Genomic DNA, 6,295 nt, shown 5'->3' with positions numbered 1-6,295 from the left:
TTTAAAATAATTATTTTTATTAAAAAGCGACGGACAGTGTGGCAAATGGCGTCGCTTTTTGGAGCGACGCAGTCCGTCGCTTTTCTGTCCGTCAGTTTTTGGCAGTTTTTTAATAGTGACAAATGATTCGTGCATAGAAGGTAAATGTGGAGTAGGAGGGGTTCTCAAAGATAGCACATGCAACGTGTTGATAACATTCAACCTACTTTTAGGCATTCGAACAAGCAACTAAGCTAAATTATTTGCATTGTTGTTTGGACTAAAACAGTGCATAGCTAATAGTATGAACTAGATTGTTGCTAAAATAGACTTTCTCATGAGGCAGAACACCACTAATGCAATACGGAGAAAACCTAGGAGATCGAAGAAATTGTTATAAATATCGCGAGTCTTGTGGGATTTCATAGAATTACCATCACCCACTGCTATAGGGAGGCAAACAAAGTATGCTGACAAACAAGCATCCCTCAGCTACTCTATGAAGTCTTAACAAATTTACTTGTAGTATAATAATAAGATAGGGGTCATTCCTAACCCCCATCTTGAAAGTGACTTTTGATTTTTTTTTTAAAAGGGTTTAGAATTGAATGTCCACGACTGACTTTGACATAAATATTCTTAAATCAAATAAAAATGGCAAAAATACTGACTTTGTCTATCACATTATTCATCCTTAGAAGAATACTTGCTAAAAGCAACTTAATAGAAAAGTCAAATTGAAGTCATTTAAGCAGATACAAATCATTGTCTTAAGCTTCCTCAATAAGAGAAAACTTTAAAGCGAAGTTCAATAAATCATCTTCAAATAGGAAATTCCCCTTAGCTGGTTATGCTAATTAACTATCCAAGATGTGCAATTCAAAAAGGTACCTTTTTTTTTTTAACCATGTTAATAAGATAGACAAAAGTTACAGAGTCAGAGGGGGACATGACAACCTAACCTCCAGACACGAAAAGAGCATTTGCAATGGAGTGAATACTCTTAAGAGATCTTGTCTAAGACTAAGAGTTTTGGCACATTGAAGTGCTATAAACCTACATAAACATAGAGGTAACCAATAGCTAGATTTAGCCTAAGCATATTGGCATCTTCAAAAGAAAGGAGAATCATGGGGGATCGTAGCACCAAGAAGAGTGTTTTTTTGCTCGTCTTCGAAAGGACGGAAGCTGCATCTTATCCATTCCAAGGGGGCCAATAGCCTCCTTAGGAAGGTCTTCTTAATGTAGGAAAACTTTATCTTCTTGGAAGGTGGTGGCATGCTTTGCAAGAGCATCTGCGACTCCATTACTTTCTCTATAGCAATGACTAATAGTTATATTCTTCTGATGCATTTTGCGTTGAATATCATCGATTATATTCTGCAGCCTCCAAGAGGGTCTAGTCACCCCTTTGATCATGTTGATAACGATCATCGAGTCTAATTCCATTTCAATGTGCATGATGTTTTTGTCACAACACCATGAAATTCCTATTAAGGCAGCATAGGCTTCACTAAAGTTGTTAGTGTAGAAATGAGTCTGATACGCAAAGGCCATGACTAAGTCCCCATTTTTATTTCTAACAATTCTGCCAGCCCCCGCCTTGTTTTGAGCTTTCATGAAACTCCCATCAGTGTTCATTTTCCAAGTATCATCACTAGGTTTGTTCCAGCAAACCATCAAGCTGCTGACAGTGACTTTGTAATTTTCAGCTATATGACACACTTGCTTCCAGTCCCAATGTTGGTCCATCCTACTAAATTGTTTTTGCATCGATTCTTTAACCTGAAAGAGAATTTTGTGGCAAATGCTATTTGTGATGACCTGCTTATGCTCAAATCTAGTAGTACACCTTGCTTTCCAGTTTACCAACATACAATGATGGGGGTAATAAGGAGTAAAAACCTATGTACAACATTTTTGGGTGGTAAGGTCCACCATTAATCGAGCATGTTCTCCATGTTTCGACTGGTCAGTTGCAGCCCGAGGGGAGAAGTTATTTGTTGCCAAACTCTTTTTGCTAGATCACTAGCTATAAAAAAAGATGAGTAATGGTCTCTTGTTTGGTTTCCCTGCAACATGAGCAATTAAATCCCAAGTTAGTTTGAAACCTAAGAGTCGAGGCATCAACATGAATTAATTTTTTAAGAACTTTCCACATAAAAAAAGAGATTTTGAATGGAATTTCTTTTATCCAAATAACAGAGTTATAAGAGTTAGGAGAACTTCTCTTTCTGAGGTTATCGAATGCCGAGGAGCATGTGAACCAACCATTGGAACTTAACCTCCAAACTGCTTTGTCATTTTGTTCTCTGTTGCCAATGTGGATGTTTTTCACAATAATCAGAATATTCTCAGGGATGATAAAATTGAGTTCGTCCAAGTCCCAATCCCGACCTTGATAGAAATAGTTTACTTTCAAGTTGCTAGGTTTGTAGGGTGGGTTTGCTAAAGAATATAAAGATCCTTGAAAAGTCCAATCATCCCACCATAAGTAGCATTCACCTGAGTTGACTTTCCAGCAAATATACTTTTCAACCTTGTCCCTCATGAACAGAAGCTCCCTCCAACTACTAGAGTCTTTAAAAGTGGCGACCTTGGACATAAGATTGCTTCTTTGGCAATACTTAGCTTTCAAAAAATCAGCCCAAAGAGATTTCTCTGTTCGGAGTCTCCACCATCTTTTAGCGGAGAAAGCAAGACTAATATCATATAGGCTCTTGAATCCAAGGCCCCCTTCGTTTTTTGATAACACATATTTTCCCAAGATGACCAATGATATTTATTTTTTCCATCTTTTTGCCCTCAGAAGAAATTTGAAAAGTGTATCCCAGTCTCCTTAATCACAGTAACATGAGGCTTTAGAGCAGCGAAAATGTGAAGCGGCTGAGACTGAAGGACATGTTGTATAAGGACAACTTTACCACCAGGGGATAGAAACCTCCCTTGCCAACCTACTATTTTGTTCATGATCTTCTTAGCAATTTCAGTAAAGTAGTTGATCCTTTTTTTCCCTAAATATATGGGGCAACCAAGGTATGTGAAAGGAAAGGTAGCCTGTTTGTACCCTGTACATCTCTTAATTCTTCCATTAGTGAGTCTGTCAGTCCTGTCATGAGTAAGGAAGAAGTTTTTATCATTATTAATTTCCTGACCAGATGCCCTTTGATAGCTCCTCAATTGCTTCATAATCAAGTTGATAGATCTTTGGTTCCCCGAGGTAAAAAGAACCAAATCATCTGCATAGCTTAAATGATTAATTTGTGGACCTCTTTTGTGCATCGAGAATCCAATAAAGCCCTTTCTTTGGTGAAGAGAGTTAAGGGCCTTGGTGAGGACTTCTGCTGCTAAAATAAATAGAGCGGGAGAGAGAGGATTGCCTTGTTTGAGACCTCTAGTTGATTTGAAAAAAACAAATCTAGTGCCATTGATAATGATTGAGTACCAATTATTGGAAATCAATCTGAAAATCATTTCAATAAACTTTTCTGAGAATCCAGTCTTCCTCAAGACATTAGAGAGAAATGTCCATGAAAGCTTATCATAAGCTTTGGACATATCTAGCTTAATAACCACATTTTCTCATCTATTCTTGCTTCTAGATCCTCGGATGATCTCCTGTGTAAGGAGAATATTCTCTGTGATCAATCTTCCTTTAACAAATCCTGATTGATTTTCTGAGATCAATTTAGGAAGGATAGAATTCACCCTGATAGAAATAATTTTGGAAATTATCTTGTTTGAGAAGTTGCACAAACTAATAGGTCTGAGTTAAGAGAAGCTATCAGAAGCATTCACTTTAGGAATCAATGCTAAGCATGTGTGTGTGAAGAATTTGGTTAGCTCGACACCCTGAAAAAAAGAAACCACAAAGTTAATTATGTCCAATTTGATAATATTCCAAGTTACCTGATAAAAAAGTCCATTGAATCCATCAAGTCCCGCTGAGCTGTTTGGATCTATAGAGAATATAACATCTTTGATCTCCTCTTCTGTGGGTGTGGAATGGAGCATGATATTGTCATCATCGGTGATAATTTGTTGACAATGTTTGAGAATATGCATATTGGAGTTGCTAGGCTGTTGAGCAAACTTGTTACTGAAGAAGTCAATTGTGCATCTGATATGTTCTCTGTACCTTCAACCCAAGTACCATGCCTGTCTTTGATCTTATGAATTCGAGACCTTCTTTTGCGATCCCTAATGACACTATAAAAGTACTTGGAATTTGTATCCCTCTCGGCAATCCATTTTAGTCTAGCCTTTTGTCTAAGGATAGAGTCTTGTCGCTTGAGCCACTTGATGTATTTTGTTTGAGTTCTATGAAGCGCCTCCCTATTATGATAAGAATCATCTACATCATACAGATCTTCAAGACGGCTAATTTCATGTTCCAATGCCATAACCTTATCAAAAACATTTCTGATGCATTACTTAGACCATTTGCTAAGCTCTTTAGAAAGAGCTTTAAGCTTCTAGTGTAAAGACCACATAGCATTGTCGTGTACTATCGATTCCCATATAGACCTAACTAAAGGGAGAAAATCCTTGTGTTCTGTCCAAAATTTAAGGAATCTAAAATATTTAGTAATGTTTTGGGAGGTTATGGAACATGACATCAACATAAGATTATGGTCTGATCCTGTTTTTGCCAAGTGTTCTACTTTGATATTTGGAAAAATAGAGGCCCATTCATCGTTATGAAGGACTCTGTCTAGTCTTTGGTTGATTCTATGCTCCCCTCTTCTTCTATTAGACTAAGTATGCATTTTTCCAATGAAGCCAAAGTCTGTCATCCCACAACCGTCCATACCGGTAATAAAATCAATACCTTTACTAAGGCTGAAAGGAACCCCACCTCTTTTTTCTTCAGCATCCATGATTGAGTTAAAGTCTCCTCCAATTATCCAAGGGCCATGAATCATGTGGCTAAGCGTTCTTAGTTTATCCCAAAGAAACATTCTTTTAGCCGATCTCGATCTTGCATAAACCATTGTGATCCAAAAGTTATTAGAATTCCCTATCAAGTTGCATTTAAAAGTGATTTGTTGTCTACTTTTAGCAAAAATAGTACAGGTGATATTGGAGTTCCAGAAGCACCATATCTTACTATGTTTGTTAGACACTACATGATCAAAACCAAGTTTCCTTTTGTATCTATCAATTTTGGTACTATCCAAGAAAGGCTCTTGAAGAGCAACAAAGTCTATTTTGTGAAGTTTGACTAGTTGATCTAGTCTTTCATAAGCTCCATTTGATTTCATCCCTCTTATATTCCATATAATGAGTTTAATCATTAGGAAATATTAGGGTTTGTAGTAGCTAATTTATTTTCATGAGTGGCATTGATGTCAACCTTTTTTCCATTCTTTCTTGTCTTTTGATTTTGTCCCTGAGGGGATAAACCTTGTTTTTGGATCACCTCTTCTTGTTCTTGTATCATAGGATCTGATTCCTTTGGGAATAGAGCAAATGCGTCTATGAGGTTGTCAGCTACCTCTTCATCATCTTCTTCCACTGTCTCTAGGAAGCTTTCAGCAACATCTTCATCCGATGAGGTGTTATCAACGTGTTCTTCATTAGTATCATTGAAATATTCATCATTTTCATTATCTGGTGAATATGGTTCTAGTATTTCTTACCTGTCAACACAAATCTTTTGTAATGTACCCAAGTCAACCACGAGTTTAAGACCTTTTGCTTGGATGCTAGTTGTATTCGCTGTCATAGGGTATACAATTTGTTTTCCTTATTAAGAAGTGATGATCATTTGTTTACCATCTCTATTGTTGGGATCTGCAATAGCATGTGGCTTCTATGTAGATTTGTTGTCAATGAGTTTTCCTTCCAAAATATTCTTGGTTTTGAGTTTCCGCCACATTATGTTTTTTACTTTCAAGAAAGGGGTGGTGGTGTATTGTTGTTGTTTTTTGCTCTTACTGCTCTTGATTTTCTTAGGATGAACTGGAACTTTCTCAATATTTCCTCGGAGAGCTTGGACCGATTTGATTTTTTCCGGCTGATCCTGATCATTTTCTACCTCAGGTTGCTTAATTCCCCCTTCTTCAACAATTTCATCTTCCGTGTTCATGCTACTTCCCCCATTCAGTGGTACCTTACTTTCTTCTCCCATCTTTCTTTTGCCTTTGTCGACATTAGAATTCCCTGTATTATTAGTGCTACTGACTGTTTTTGTCTTATTCTTGTTTCTGGTGACCTTCGTGAAGCCTTCCTTATCCATATATTGAACATTTTGGGCAGTGTTGGCCTTGTTTCTATTTATTTCCTTGTTGTGGCCCTGTGTCGTCTCTTTGTG

This window comes from Solanum verrucosum, unplaced genomic scaffold (genome assembly GCF_900185275.1).
Source record: "Solanum verrucosum unplaced genomic scaffold, falcon-dt-bn FXZP01000047.1, whole genome shotgun sequence".
Classification (NCBI taxonomy): Eukaryota; Viridiplantae; Streptophyta; class Magnoliopsida; order Solanales; family Solanaceae; genus Solanum; species Solanum verrucosum.
This window is presented reverse-complemented; position numbering follows the sequence as displayed.